The sequence below is a fragment of the Cherax quadricarinatus genome, chromosome 5 (assembly GCF_038502225.1).
Source record: "Cherax quadricarinatus isolate ZL_2023a chromosome 5, ASM3850222v1, whole genome shotgun sequence".
Taxonomy (NCBI): domain Eukaryota; kingdom Metazoa; phylum Arthropoda; class Malacostraca; order Decapoda; family Parastacidae; genus Cherax; species Cherax quadricarinatus.
The window spans coordinates 69,883,102-69,897,679 of record NC_091296.1 but is presented as its reverse complement, the minus strand read 5'-3'; the positions used below and the strand labels follow the sequence as shown (position 1 = coordinate 69,897,679).

Sequence of the window (14,578 nt, the reverse complement as noted above, 5' to 3'; positions counted from 1 at the left end):
AAGGAGTGAGGGGTGGCAGTGATGATGAATGAAGGGAAGGAGTGAGGGTGACAGTGATGAGGGAAGGAGTGAGGGTGACAGTGATGGAGGGAAGGAGTGAGGGATGGCAGTGGAGGGAAGGAGCGAGGGGGGCAGTGATGGAGGGAAGGAGGGATGGCAGTGATGGAGGGAAGGAGTGAGGGTGACAGTGATGGAGGGAAGGAGTGAGGGTGACAGTGATGGAGGAAGGAGTGAGGGTGAGAGTGATGGAGGGAAGGAGTGAGGGTGAAAGTGATGGAGGGAAGGAGTGAGGGATGGCAGTGATGAAGGGAAGGAGTGAGTTGTGGCAGTGATGGACAGAAGGAGGGATGGCAGTGATGGAGAGGAGTGAGGGTGACAGTGATGGAGGGAAGGAATGAGTGATGGCAGTGATGAAGAGGAGGGGTGGCAGTGATGGAGGGAAGGAGTGAGGGATGGCAGTGATGGAGGGAAGGAGTGAGGGTGACAGTGATGGAGGGAAGGAGTGAGGGATGGCAGTGATGAAGGGAAGGAGTGAGGGTGACAGTGATGGAGGGAAGGAGTGAGGGATGGCAGTGATGAAGGGAAGGAGTGAGGGTGACTGATGGAGGGAAGTTGTGAGGGTGACTGATGGAGGGAAGGAGTGAGGGGTGGCAGTGATGGAGGGAAGGAGTGAGGGTGACAGTGATGGAGGGAAGGAGTGAGGGATGGCAGTGATGAAGGGAAGGAGTGAGGGTGACTGATGGAGGGAAGTTGTGAGGGTGACTGATGGAGGGAAGGAGTGAGGGGTGGCAGTGATGGAGAGAAGGAGGTATGGCACTGATGGAGGGAAGGAGTGAGGGTGACAGTGATGGAGGGAAGGAGTGAGGGTGACAGTGATGGAGGGAAGGAGTGAGGGGTGGCAGTGATGAAGGGAAGGAGTGAGGGTGACAGTGATGGAGGGAAGGAGTGAGGGGTGGCAGTGATGAAGGAAAGGAGTGAGTGGTGGAAGTGATGGACAGAAGGAGGGATGGCAGTGATGGAGAGGAGTGAGGGTGACAGTGATGGAGGGAAGGAGTGAGGGTGACAGTGATGGAGGGAAGGAGTGAGGGATGGCAGTGATGAAGAGGAGGGGTGGCAGTGATGGAGGGAAGGAGTGAGGGTGACAGTGATGGAGGGAAGGAGTGAGGGATGGCAGTGATGAAGGGAAGGAGTGAGGGTGACAGTGATGGAGGGAAGGAGTGAGGGTGACAGTGATGGAGGGAAAGAGTGAGGGATGGCAGTGATGAAGGGAAGGAGTGAGGGTGACAGTGATGGAGGGAAGGAGTGAGGGTGACAGTGATGGAGGGAAAGAGTGAGGGTGACAGTGATGGAGGGAAGGAGTGAGGGATGGCAGTGATGAAGGGAAGGAGTGAGGGTGACAGTGATGGAGGGAAGGAGTGAGGGGTGGCAGTGATGAAGAGGAGGGGTGGCAGTGATGGAGGGAAGGAGTGAGGGTGACAGTGATGGAGGGAAGGAGTGAGGGTGAAAGTGATGGAGGGAAGGAGTGAGGGTGACAGTGGAGGGAAGGAGTGAGGGATGGTAGTGATGAAGAGGAGGGATGGCAGTGATGAAGGGAAGGAGTGAGGGTGACAGTGATGAAGGGAAGGAGTGAGGGATGGCAGTGATGAAGGGAAGGAGTGAGGGTGACAGTGATGGAGGGAAGGAGTGAGGGTGAAAGTGATGGAGGGAAGGAGTGAGGGTGGAGTGTGTTGGGGGAAGGAGTGAGGGTGGCAGTGATGGAGGGAAGGAGGTATGGCAGTGATGGAGGGAAGGAGTGAGGGTGACAGTGATGGAGGGAAGGAGTGAGGGTGACAGTGATGGAGGGAAGGAGTGAGGGTGACAGTGATGAAGGGAAGGAGTGAGGGTGACAGTGATGGAGGGAAGGAGTGAGGGTGACAGTGATGGAGTGATGAAGGATGGAAGGAGTGAGTGGTGATGAAGTGATGGGGTGACAGTGATGAGGAAGGGATGGTGACAGTGATGGAGAGGAGTGAGGGTGACAGTGATGGAGGGAAGGAGTGAGGGTGAAAGTGATGGAGGGAAGGAGTGAGGGGTGGCAGTGATGGAGGGAAGGAGGGATGGAAGTGATGGAGGGAAGGAGTGAGGGTGACAGTGATGGGGGGAAGGAGTGAAGGGTGGCAGTGATAAAGAGAAGGAGGGATGGCAGTGATGGAGGGAAGGAGTGAGGGTGACAGTGATGGAGGGAAGGAGTGAGGGTGAAAGTGATGGAGGGAAGGAGTGAGGGTGACAGTGATGGAGGGAAGGAGTGAGGGATGGTAGTGATGGAGGGAAGGAGTGAGTGGTGGCAGTGATGGACAGAAGGAGGGATGGCAGTGATGGAGAGGAGTGAGGGTGACAGTGGTGGACGGAAGGAGTGAGGGTGGCAGTGATGGAGGGAAGGAGTGAGGGGTGGCAGTGATGGAGAGATGGAGGGATGGCAGTGATGGAGGGAAGGAGTGAGGGTGACAGTGATGGAGGGAAGGAGTGAGGGGTGGCAGTGATGAAGGGAAGGAGTGAGGGGTGGCAGTGATGGAGGGAAGGAGTGAGGGTGACAGTGATGGAGGGAAGGAGTGAGGGAGGGAAGGATGGCAGTGTTGGAGGGAAGGAGTGAGGGTGACAGTGATGGAGGGAAGGAGTGAGGGATGGCAGTGATGGAAGGATGGAGGTGAGGGTGACAGTGATGGAGGGAAGGAGTGAGGGTGACAGTGATGGAGGGAAGGATGGTGGCAGTGATGGAGGGAAGGAGTGAGGGTGACAGTGATGGAGGGAAGGATGGTGGCAGTGATGGAGGGAAGGATGGTGGCAGTGATGGAGGGAAGGAGTGAGGGTGACAGTGATGGAGGGAAGGATGGTGGCAGTGATGGAGGGAAGGAGTGAGGGTGACAGTGATGGAGGGAAGGAGTGAGGGTGACAGTGATGGAGGGAAGGATGGTGGCAGTGATGGAGGGAAGGAGTGAGGGTGACAGTGATGGAGGGAAGGAGTGAGGGTGACAGTGATGGAGGGAAGGAGTGAGGGTGACAGTGATGGAGGGAAGGAGTGAGGGTGACAGTGATGGAGGGAAGGAGTGAGGGTGACAGTGATGGAGGGAAGGAGTGAGGGTGACAGTGATGGAGGGAAGGAGTGAGGGTGACAGTGATGGAGGGAAGGATGGTGGCAGTGATGGAGGGAAGGAGTGAGGGTGACTGTAGTAAAGGGAAATGAACGTGGAAGTTGTGAGGGGTGTTATGGAGGGATAGAGGGAGGGAAGGAGGGAGGGAGGAAGGAAGGAAGGGAAACAGGGAGGTAGGGGAGGATGGCAGGGAAGGAGGGAAGGAGGAAATGGAAAGGAGGGAAGGAGGGAGGGAAGGAAGGCGGGAGGAAGGGTGGGAGGGATAGAGAGGAAGGAATAGGGGTTGCTGGGATAGTGTGTGGGTGGCATGAATGATGGGAGAGAAGGCGGAAAGGGAGGGAGAGAGGGAGGAGGAAGGGTGGCGGCGAGGGAGACAGGAAGGCAGAGGGGGGGATGGGATTGTGAGAGGAAGAGAAGGAGCGGTGAGAGGGAGGGAGGGAGGGAGGGAGGGAGGAGAGGTGGAGTATACATTGATCTGTCGATAATAAAAATAATAATAATAATATTAATTATTATTATCATTAAGGCTAGAGCCATGTGGGTTATACAACCCTGCCCTGTTGATGTGACCCCTCCCTGTGATGTGACCCCCTCCCTGTGATGTGACCCCCTCCCTGTTGATGTGACCCCCTCCCTGTTGATGTGACCCCCTCCCTGTTGATGTGACCCCCTCCCTGTTGATGTGGCCCCCTCCCTGTTGATGTGACCCCCTCCCTGTGATGTGACCCCCCTCCCTGTGATGTGACCCCCACCCTGTGATGTGACCCCCTCCCTGTGATGTGACCCCCTCCCTGTGATGTGACCCCCTCCCTGTGATGTGACCCCCTCCCTGTGATGTGACCCCCTCCCTGGTGATATGACCCCCTCCCTGGTGATGTGACCCCCTCCCTGTTGATGTGACCCCCTCCCTGTTGATGTGACCCCCTCCCTGTTGATGTGACCCCCTCCCTGTTGATGTGACCCCCTCCCTGTTGATGTGACCCCCTCCCTGTTGATGTGACCCCCTCCCTGTTGATGTGACCCCCTCCCTGTTGATGTGGCCCCCTCCCTGTTGATGTGACCCCCTCCCTGTGATGTGACCCCCCTCCCTGTGATGTGACCCCCTCCCTGTTGATGTGACCCCCTCCCTGTTGATGTGACCCCCTCCCTGTTGATGTGACCCCCTCCCTGTGATCTGACCCCCTCCCTGTGATCTGACCCCCTCCCTCTTGTGACTCCCTGTGATGTGACCCCCTCCCTGTTGATGTGACCCCCTCCCTGTTGTGACCCCCTCCCTGTTGATGTGACCCCCTCCCTGTTGATGTGACCCCCTCCCTGTTGATGTGACCCCCTCCCTGTGATGTGACCCCCTCCCTGTGATGTGACTCCCTCCCTGTTGATGTGACCCCCTCCCTGTGATGTGACCCCCTCCCTGTTGATGTGGCCCCCTCCCTGTTGATGTGACCCTCTCCCTGTTGATGTGACCCCTTCCCTGTTGTGACCCCCTCCCTGTTGATGTGACCCCATCCCTGTTGATGTGACCCCCTCCCTGTGATGTGACCCCCTCCCTGTTGATGTGACCCCCTCCCTGTTGATGTGACCCCCTCCCTGTTGATGTGACCCCCTCCCTGTTGTGACCCTCTCCCTGTGATGTGACCCCCTCCCTGTTGATGTGACCCCTCCCTGTTGATGTGACCCCTCCCTGTTGATGTGACCCCCTCCCTGTTGTGACCCCCTCCCTGTTGATGTGACCCCCCTCCCTGTTGTGACCCCCTCCCTGTTGAAGTGACCCCCTCCCTGTTGATGTGACCCCCTCCCTGTTGAAGTGACCCCCCTTCCTGTTGATGTGACCCCTCCCTGTTGTGACCCCCTCCCTGTTGATGTGACCCCTCCCTGTTGTGACCCCCTTCCTGTTGATGTGACCCCTTGCTGTTGTGACCCCTCCCTGTTGATGTGACCTCCCTGTTGAAGTGACCCCTCCCTGTTGATGTGACCCCCTCCCTGTTGAAGTGACCCCCCCTCCCTCTTGAAGTGACTCCATCCCTCCTGAAACGACCTCCCTCCCTCTTGAAGTGACCATCTCTTCCTTATAGAGTGGTCCCTTCCCCTCAAGGGTGACCCCCTCCCCCTTGAATGGTGAACCATCTCCCTTGATGGATGACCTCACTGGATGCGTGAAATTCCTCAATGAGTGACCTCTTTCATGGGTGACCTCTTCCTTGATGGGTGACCTTCCTTGATAAGTGACATCTTCTTTGATAAGTGACATCTTCCTTGATGGGTGACCTCTTGATGGGGACCTCTCTCTTAATGGGAGACCTCTCCCTTGGTGGGTGACCTTTCTTGATGGGTGACCTTCCAGTCTTCCCTCGACTCACCAGTCTTTGATGGGTGACCTCTCCCTTCATGGGTGACCATCCTTAATAGGTGATCTCCCTTGATGGATGACCATCCTTGATGGGTGACCTCTTTCTTGATGGGTGGCCTCTCGATGGATGACCTCTCTTGATGGGTGACCTTCCATGATGAGTGACCTTCCTTGATGGGTGACCATCCTTGATGGGTGTCCTTTTTCTTGATGGGTGACCACTTTCTTGATGGGTGACCTCTTTCTTGATGGGTGACCATCCTTGACGGGTGACCACCATTGATGCGTGACCATCCTTGATGGGTGACCATCCTTGATGGGTGACCATCCTTGATGGGTAACCATCCTTAATGGGTGACTATCCACAATGTATAACGGGCTTGTTTGGTAGGCTGTAGCAAGCGGGTAGTTAAATGATAAACTTCTTCGGAGGCTTCTTTCTTTATTGTTAATGTCGTAGTGGGTACACAGGCTTGTGTGTTGTGCCCATGGCCCGGGAGGGCCATGCCCACGAGAGAGAGCTGGGAGTACTTGTGTCTTCCTGCTAGGCCGCTGTGTGAGTGAGAGAGAGGCAAGTCTGGGCATACTGAAGTGGCAAGGCCTACAGAGGGCAGCACCTGAGTGGCGCGAAATATGAACTAAGCTGGCAGACAGCAGGGGCTGTCTGCGCAGACAGTACAGGCTGTCTACAAATGGGTGACCATCCACAATGGGTGACCACTCTTGATGGGTGACCATCCACAATGGGTGACCACCCTTGATGGGTGACCATCCATGATGGGTGACCATCCATGATGGGTGACCATCCTTGATGGGTGGCCATCTTTGATGGGTGACCACCCTTGATGGATGACCATCCACAATGGGCGACTACCCTTGGATGACCATCCATGATGGGTGACCATCAACGATGGGTGACCACCCTTGATGGATGACCATCCACAATGGGCGACTACCCTTGGATGACCATCCATGATGGGTGACCATCCATGATGGGTGACCATCCATGATGGGTAACCATCCATGATGGGTGACCATCCATGATGGGTGACCATCCATGATGGGTGACCATCCTTGGTGGGTAACCATCCTTAATGGGTGACCATCCACAATGGGTGACCACCCTTGATGGGTGACCATCCACAATGGGTGACTACCCTTGATGGATGACCATCCATGATGGGTGACCATCCATGGTGGGTGACCACCCTTGATGGGTGACCATCTTTGATGGGTGACCATCTTTGATGGGTGACCATCAACGATGGGTGACCATCAACGATAGGTGACCACCCTTGATGGATGACCACCCTTGATGGGTGACCATCTTTGATGGGTGACCATCTTTGATGGGTGACCACCACTGATGGATGACCACCCTTGATGGGTGACCTCCCTTGATGGGTGAGCTCCCTTGATGGGTGACCATCCTTGACGGTTGACCACCATTGATGCGTGGCCATCCTTGATGGGTAACAATCCTTAATGGGTGACCATCCATGATGGGTGACCATCCTTGGTGGGTAACCATCCTTAATGGGTGACCATCCACAATGGGTGACCACCCTTGATGGGTGACCATCCACAATGGGTGACTACCCTTGATGGATGACCATCCATGATGGGTGACCATCCATGATGGGTGACCATCCATGATGGGTGACCACCCTTGATGGGTGACCATCTTTGATGGGTGACCATCAACGATGGGTGACCACCCTTGATGGATGACCACCCTTGATGGGTGACCATCTTTGATGGGTGACCATCTTTGATGGATGACCACCACTGATGGATGACCACCCTCGATGGGTGACCACCCTCGATGGGTGACCTCCCTTGATGGGTGACCATCCTTGATGGGTGACCACCCTTGACGGGTGACCACCATTGATGCGTGACCATCCTTAATGGGTAACCATCCATGATGGGTGACCATCCTTGATGGGTGACCATCCTTGGTGGGTAACCATCCTTAATGGGTGACCATCCACAATGGGTGACCACCCTTGATGGGTGACCATCCACAATGGGTGACTACCCTTGATGGATGACCATCCATGATGGGTGACCATCCATGATGGGTGACCATCCATGATGGGTGACCACCCTTGATGGGTGACTATCTTTGATGGGTGACCATCAACGATGGGTGACCATCAACGATGGGTGACCAACGATGGGTGACCACCCTTGATGGATGACCACCCTTGATGGGTGACCATCTATGATGGGTGACCATCTTTGATGGGTGACCATCTTTGATGGATGACCATCTTTGATGGATGACCACCACTGATGGATGACCACCCTTGATGGGTGACCTCCCTTGATGGGTGACCATCCTTGATGGGTGACCATCCTTGATGGGTGACCACCCTTGACGGGTGACCAGCATTGATGCGTGACCATCCTTGATGGGTAACCATCCTTAATGGGTGACTATCCACAATGGGTGACCATCCACAATGGGTGACCACCCTTGATGGGTGACCATCCATGATGGGTGACCATCCATGATGGGTGACCACCCTTGATGGGTGACCATCCATGATGGGTGACCCTGCCATAGTTTTCACAGTAAATCACATAAGGAGACAGAAGACTATTTGCCCTACCATACTTCTCCCTTTCACTCGTTGTGGGTCGTCGTGAGTCGTCGTGGGCGTCGTGAGTCGTGGTGGGCGTCGTGAGTCGTGGTGGGCGTCGTGGGGCGTCGTGGGCGGCGCTGTCAACGTAGTGACGGTCGTGCCGCACAAATGATGGATTTATCTCTTCCTCCCCCCAAAAAATATATGACTTTCACTCTGTGAGAATCGATGGCCCATTAAGGATTTGAAGAGGTGGGTCCAGTGGACCAGGAGGCCCCGGTACATCAACCATCCACTGCCTTGACGTTGATGTTCACAACAGAATCCTCATCAATTGATGATTTATTTCCCAGAGTTCCTTCCTGGAGATAGACCACTAGATTACGTTATACAACAATAATAAAAACCCACCACTGTTATCCCCCCCGAGGGATACTTACACTCAGGATAAATCACACGTACACACATCCATATCCACCGAGTGTCATTGGTAAGAGTTGTTTATAAACACGAGAGTTATTGGCTCAGAAGACAGGCTAACACATATCCCCCGTCCAGCCTCCGAGCTCACACTGATGCCTCCTCCCTCCCTCAGACCCACCTCGCTGCCGCACATACACACACAAAACGTCGTACTGCTCACCTCCATTACCTATATATATCAACTTTAAAAGGTGAGGTAGGTGAGGTGGATGGAGTTAAGGATGGAGTAAGTGAAGGGAGTGGTGGGGGTGATGGAGGGGAAGTTTGCGCAAGGGGAGAGATGGGGAGTGGTGGGTTTGATCGTACGTGGTGGGCGGCTCATGGCCGTGTTCTATCGTCTCTGCCATATGGTGGGCAAGATTACCTTGCCTCCTGCCATGGTTACACCGCCCCTACAGCCACCCAGCCACCCACCGGGACCAACCGCGGACCCACCGGGGACCAACCGGGGGAACCAACCGGGGGAACCCACCGGGGGAACTAACCAGGGCTACCACAAGGGAACCAACCCATATGAACATTGGCACCCACCACAACATAACTGTCCAGTGGCACTCTCACCAGTCCTGCCTCGACCCACCAGTCCTGCCTCGACCCACCAGTCCTGCCTCAACCCACCAGTCCTGCCTCGACCCACCAGTCCTGCCTCGACCCACCAGTCCTGCCTCAACCCACTAGTCCTGCTTCAACCCACCAGTCCTGCCTCGACCCACCAGTCCTGCCTCGACCCACCAGTTCTGCCTCGACCCACCAGTCCTGCCTCGACCCACCAGTACTGCCTCAACCCACCAGTCCTGCCTCGACCCACCAGTCCTGCCTCGACCCACCAGTTCTGCCACGACCCACCAGTCCTGCCTCAACCCACTAGTCCTGCTTCAACCCACCAGTTCTGCCTCGACCCACCAGTCCTGCCTCGACCCACCAGTTCTGCCTCGACCCACCAGTCCTGCCTCGACCCACCAATTCTGCCTAGACCCACCAGTCCTGCCTCGACCCACCAGTTCCGCCTCGACCCACCAGTTCTGCCTCGACCCACCAGTTCTGCCTCGACCCACCAGTTCTGCCTCGACCCACCAGTTCTGCCTCGACCCACCAGTTCTGCCTCGACCCACCAGTTCTGCCTCGACCCACCAGTTCTGCCTCGACCCACCAGTCCTGCCTCGACCCACCAGTCCTGCCTCTACCCACCAGTCCTGCTTCGACTCACCAGTCCTGCTTCGACTCGCCAGTCCTGCTTCGACTCACCAGTCCTGCTTCGACTCACCAGTCCTGCCTCGACCCACCAGTTCTGCCTCGACCCACCAGTTCTGCCTCGACCCACCAGTCCTGCCTCGACCCATCAGTCGTGCCTCGACCCACCAGTCCTGCCTCGACCCACCAGTCCTGCCTCGACTCACCAGTTCCGCTTCGACCCACCAGTCCTGCCTCTACCCACCAGTCCTGCCTCAACCCACCAGTCGTGCCTCGACCCACAAGTCTTGCTTCGACTCACCAGTCCTGCCTCGACCCACCAGTCCTGCCTCTACCCACCAGTTCTGCCTCGACGCACCAGTCCTGCCTCGACTCACCAGTCCTGCCTCGACCCACCAGTCCTGCCTCAACCCACAAATCCTGCCTCGACCCACCAGTCCTGCCTCAACCCACCAGTCCTGCCTCGACCCACTAGTTCTGCCTCGACTCACCAGTCCTGCCTCGACCCACCAGTTCTGCCTCGACTCACCAGTCCTGCCTCGACTCACCAGTTCTGCCTCAACTCACAAGTTCTGCCTCGACCCACCAGTCCTGCCTCGACCCACCAGTCCTGCCTCGACCCACCAGTCCTGCCTCGACCCACCAGTCCTGCCTCGACCCACCAGTCCTGCCTCGACTCACCAGTTCTGCCTCAACTCACAAGTTCTGCCTCACCACACCAGTTCTGCCTCGACCCACCAGTCCTGCCTCGACCCACCAGTCCTGCCTCGACCCACCAGTCCTGCCTCGACCCACCAGTCCTGCCTCGACTCACTAGTCCTGCCTCGACTCACCAGTTCCGCCTCGACTCACAAGTCCTGCCTCGACCCACCAGTGCTGCCTCAACCCACCAGTCGTGCCTCGACCCACCAGTCCTGCCTCGACCCACCAATTCTGCCTAGACCCACCAGTCCTGCCTCGACCCACCAGTTCTGCCTCGACCCACCAGTTCTGCCTCGACCCACCAGTTCTGCCTCGACCCACCAGTTCTGCCTCGACCCACCAGTTCTGCCTCGACCCAGCAGTTCTGCCTTGACCCACTAGTCCTGCCTCGACCCACCAGTTCTGCCTCGACCCACCAGTCCTGCCTCGACCCACCAGTCCTGCCTCGATTCACCAGTCCTGCCTCGACCCACCAGTCCTGCCTCAACCCACCAGTCCTGCCTCAACCCACCAGTCCTGCCTTGACCCACCAGTCCTGCCTCGACCCACCAGTTCTGCCTCGACCCACCAGTCCTGCCTCAACCCACTAGTCGTGCTTCAACCCACCAGTTCTGCCTCGACCCACCAGTCCTGCCTCGACCCACCAGTTCTGCCTCGACCCACCAGTCCTGTTTCGACCCACCAATTCTGCCTAGACCCACCAGTCCTGCCTCGACCCACCAGTCCTGCCTCGACCCACCAGTTCTGCCTCGACCCACCAGTTCTGCCTCGACCCACCAGTTCTGCCTCTACCCACCAGTTCTGCCTCGACTCACTAGTCCTGCCTCGACCCACCAGTCCTGCCTCGACCCACCAGTTCTGCCTCGACTCACCAGTTCTGCCTCGACCCACCAGTCCTGCCTCGACCCACCAGTCCTGCCTCGACTCACCAGTCCTGCCTCGACTCACCAGTTCCGCCTCGACTCACAAGTTCTGCCTCACCACACCAGTTCTGCCTCGACTCACGAGTCCTGCCTCAACCCACCAGTCCTGCCTCGACCCACCAGTCCTGCCTCGACCCACCAGTCCTGCCCCGACTCACCAGTCCTGCCTAGACTCACCAGTTCCGCCTCGACTCACAAGTCCTGCCTCGACCCACCTGTCCTGCCTCAACCCACCAGTCGTGCCTCGACCTACCAGTCCTGCTTCGACTCACCAGTCCTGCCTCGACTCACCAGTCCTGCTTCGACTCACCAGTTCTGCCTCGACTCACAAGTCCTACCTCGACCCACCAGTCCTGCCTCGACCCACCAGTCCTGCCTCGACCCACCAGTTCTGCCTCGGCCCACCAGTCCTGCCTCGACCCATCAGTCGTGCCTCGATCCTCCAGTCCGGCCTCGACCCACCAGTCCTGCCTCGACTCACCAGTCCTGCCTCAACCCACCAGTCGTGCCTTGACTCACAAGTCCTGCTTCGACTCACCAGTCCTGCCTCGACTCACCAGTCCTGCTTCGACTCACCGGTCCTGCCTCGACTCACCAGTCCTGCTTCGACTCACCAGTCCTGCTTCTACTCACCAGTCCTGCCTCGACTCACCAGTTCCGCCTCGACCCACCAGTCCTGCCTCGACTCACCAGTCCTACCTCGACTCACCAGTCCCGCTTCGACTCGCCAGTCCTGCTTTGACTCACCAGTCCTGCTTCGACCCACCAGTTCTGCCTCGACCCACCAGTCCTGCCTCGACCCATCAGTCGTGCCTCGACCCACCAGTCCTGCCTCGACCCATCAGTCGTGCCTCGACCCACCAATCCGGCCTCGACCCACCAGGCCTGCCTCAACCCACCGGTCGTGCCTCGACCCACCAGTCCTGCTTCGACTCACCAGTCCTGCCTCGACTCACCAGTTCTGCCTCGGCTTACCAGTCCTGCTTCGACCTACCAGTCCTGCCTCAACCCACCAGTCGTGCCTCGACCTACCAGTCCTGCTTCGACTCACCAGTCCTGCCTCGACTCACCAGTCCTGCTTCGACTCACCAGTTCTGCCTCGACTCACAAGTCCTACCTCGACCCACCAGTCCTGCCTCGACCCACCAGTCCTGCCTCAACCCACCAGTCGTGCCTCGACTCACAAGTCCTGCTTTGACTCACCAGTCCTGCCTCGACTCACCAGTCCTGCTTCGACTCACCAGTCCTGCTTCTACTCACCAGTCCTGCCTCGACTCACCAGTTCCGCCTCGACCCACCAGTCCTGCCTCGACTCACCAGTCCTACCTCGACTCACCAGTCCCGCTTCGACTCACCAGTCCTGCTTCGACTCACCAGTCCTGCTTCGACCCACCAGTTCTGCCTCGACCCACCAGTCCTGCCTCGACCCATCAGTCGTGCCTCGACCCACCAGTCCGGCCTCGACCCACCAGTCCTGCCTCGACTCACAAGTCCTGCCTCGACCCACCAGTCCTGCCTCAACCCACCAGTCGTGCCTCGATCCTCCAGTCCGGCCTCGACCCACCAGTCCTGCCTCGACTCACCAGTCCTGCCTCAACCCACCAGTCGTGCCTCGACTCACAAGTCCTGCTTCGACTCACCAGTCCTGCCTCGACTCACCAGTCCTGCTTCGACTCACCGGTCCTGCCTCGACTCATCAGTCCTGCTTCGACTCACCAGTCCTGCTTCTACTCACCAGTCCTACCTCGACTCACCAGTTCCGCCTCGACCCACCAGTCCTGCCTCGACTCACGAGTCCTACCTCGACTCGCCTATCCCGCTTCGACTCGCCAGTCCTGCTTCGACTCACCAGTCCTGCTTCGACCCACCAGTTCTGCCTCGACCCACCAGTCCTGCCTCGACCCATCAGTCGTGCCTCGACCCACCAATCCGGCCTCGACCCACCAGTCCTGCCTCGACTCACAAGTCCTGCCTCGACCCACCAGTCCTGCCTCAACCCACCAGTCGTGCCTCGACCCACCAGTCCTGCTTCGACTCACCAGTCCTGCCTCGACTCACCAGTTCTGCCTCGGCTTACCAGTCCTGCCTCGACTCACCAGTCCTGCCTCGACTCACCAGTCCTGCTTCGACCCACCAGTCCTGCCTCGACTCGCCAGTCCTGCCTTGACTCACCAGTCCTGCTTTGACTCACCAGTCCTGCCTCGACTCACCAGTCCTGCTTCGGCTCACCAGTCCTGCCTCAACGCACCAGTCGTGCCTCGACCCAGCAGTCGTGCCTCGACCCACCAGTCGTGCCTCGACCCACCAGTCCTGCCTCGACTCACCAGTTCCGCTTCGACCCACCAGTTCCGCTTCGACCCACCAGTCCTGCCTCGACCCACCAGTTCCGCTTCGACCCACCAGCCCTGCCTCGACCCACCAGTCCTGTCTCGACCCACCAGTCCCGTTTCGACCCACCAGTCCTGCCTCAACCCACCAGTCCTGCCTAGACCCACCAGCCCCGCCTCGACCCACCACTGACTCAAGTAGAATGAAGGTGAGTGTTGGGTCTTGATTAAAGGGCCCAGACACAACTAGAGGGCACATACTCCACAAGAGGGCCCAGACTCAACTAGAAAGCCTAGACTCCACTAGAGGGCCCAGATTACACTAGAGGGTTCAGACTCCACTAGAGGGCCCAGACTCAACTAGAGGACGTAGACTCCACTAGAGGGCCCAGACTCCACTAGAGGGCCCAGACTCGATTAGATGGCCTAGATTCCCCTAGAGGGGCCAGACTTCATTATAGGGCACACTCTGGATAATGAGAACATTCAAGACAAGAGACGCCAAGCTAGTGAAGTTACTTTTCAAATCACATGTTCTCTCTAGGCTGGAATATTCCTGTACATCACCATTCAAGGCAGATGAAGTTGCAGATCTAAAGAATGTACAGAGAACCTTTACTGCACATATAAGTTCTATCAAACATCTTAACTACTGGGAACGCCTGGAAACATTTGACTTGTATTCACTGGAGCCTCATTTAGGCATCATTTAGATTATGCTGCACAGTTTTGGTCACCATATTACAGAATGGATATAAATGCTCTGGAAAATGTACAAAGGAGGATGACAAAGTTGATCCCATGTATCAGAAACCTTCCCTATGAGGATAGACTAAGGGCCCTGAATCTGCACTCTCTAGAAAGACGTAGAATTAGGGGGGATATG

At 57.4% G+C, this 14,578-nt stretch overlaps 1 protein-coding gene across 5 annotated transcripts in view; it reads right to left on the bottom strand.

Annotated features, from left to right (window-relative positions):
• Positions 1-8,640, bottom strand: part of LOC128684986 (genetic suppressor element 1) — a 630,479-nt gene extending 621,839 nt beyond the window's left edge. For all 5 annotated transcript variants that reach the window (XM_053771397.2, XM_053771399.2, XM_070103847.1 and 2 more), the window contains exon 1: positions 8,507-8,640. The gene's annotated coding sequence lies outside the window, so the exon portion shown is untranslated. The remainder of the gene's footprint in view (positions 1-8,506) is intronic.
• Between the last annotated feature and the right edge of the window lie 5,938 nt (positions 8,641-14,578).